Source organism: Hemibagrus wyckioides, linkage group LG09 (genome assembly GCF_019097595.1).
Source record: "Hemibagrus wyckioides isolate EC202008001 linkage group LG09, SWU_Hwy_1.0, whole genome shotgun sequence".
In the NCBI taxonomy this organism is placed as follows: Eukaryota; Metazoa; Chordata; class Actinopteri; order Siluriformes; family Bagridae; genus Hemibagrus; species Hemibagrus wyckioides.
In genome coordinates this window covers 30,886,508-30,887,919 of record NC_080718.1, presented here as the reverse complement: position 1 = coordinate 30,887,919, position 1,412 = coordinate 30,886,508, and positions in this window count along the sequence as shown.

The following is a 1,412-nucleotide window of genomic DNA, read 5'->3' as shown; positions in this document are numbered from 1 at the left end:
CTATTATATAATTATTTACCATCAACTATTAAATTCAACACACACACACACACACTCCACTGTTATTATTATTATTAGGGCCCGAGCACCGAAGGAGCAAGGCCAGAGGTCAGAGGCCTTGTACCGTAGGTGTGGAAGCCCTATTGTTTTCATTAGAATTTCATATTCTTTTGGACCCCTTAACATGCCCAAAAAATCTTGAAAATCAGCAGACAGGTTGGAATCTGTGGCCATTAGGACGTCACTGTGGGTCGGCCCTGGGCGTGGCACACACCCGTCACAGCGCCCCCTGGAATATCTTGCTGCATAGCTGATACACACTTGCACGTATCCATGTACAACCTGGTACAGACTTAGATCTCATTGAACTGAACAACTTTCACACTGCATGTCATTAAGGCTAATCCACAGGAAGTGAGTTATTTTGAGTTGTTTGCAAAACACACCCAATGGAATTTGAAATACTCCTCCTAGGGAATTGATACAACCGCCACCAAACCCAGGCTAATATGATCTCAAGACATTATTATAACCGCCACCAAACCCAGGCTAATATGATCTCAAGACATTATTATAACCGCCACCAAACCCAGGCTAATATGATCTCAAGACATTATTATAACCGCCACCAAACCCAGGCTAATATGATCTCAAGACATTATTATAACCGCCACCAAACCCAGGCTAATATGATCTCAAGACATTATTATAACCGCCACCAAACCCAGGCTAATATGATCTCAAGACATTATTATAACCGCCACCAAACCCAGGCTAATATGATCTCAAGACATTGATAGTTTCATGATTTTGTGATGCTCAAACGGCTCACAACAAATTTCTACATTTATCAGTCCATTGACTGGACATGGTTTTGGCCTCACTCCTGCAGTACTAGACTATGTCCACTAGAGGCTCTTTCCACTTTATTTTTATTTTTTTAATTATGGCTTCATGTTCACAATTTATATATACAGAGTCAGCCAAAAAATGTATATACACTTCATGAAAAGAAAAAGTAGACATTTTTTCCTGGGTGACTCTCTCTCTCTCTCTCTCTCTCTCTCTCTCTATATATATATATATATATATATATGTGTATATATAAACTGATATAGTAATATAGTTTAGAGGGAGAGTCATTGTCCCTTTGGACATCACTGGACATTGCTATGATCTGTTTCATTACACCCAAACTGTCCCTTTCGCCCTTATATAGTTTTGAAGGAAAGTCAGTTTTCGTTTTGCCATCAGTGGACTTTGCTGTGATCACTTTCATTAGAGACCCAAATTGTCACTCTTGTCCTTTTGATATTTCCCCTTTTAATGCATGTACCCACTGTACCCACTGTGTCTGGGGCACCTGGGCGGCGATGGCACCGTGTAGTGATGGCCCATAGTGCGAGGGCCCG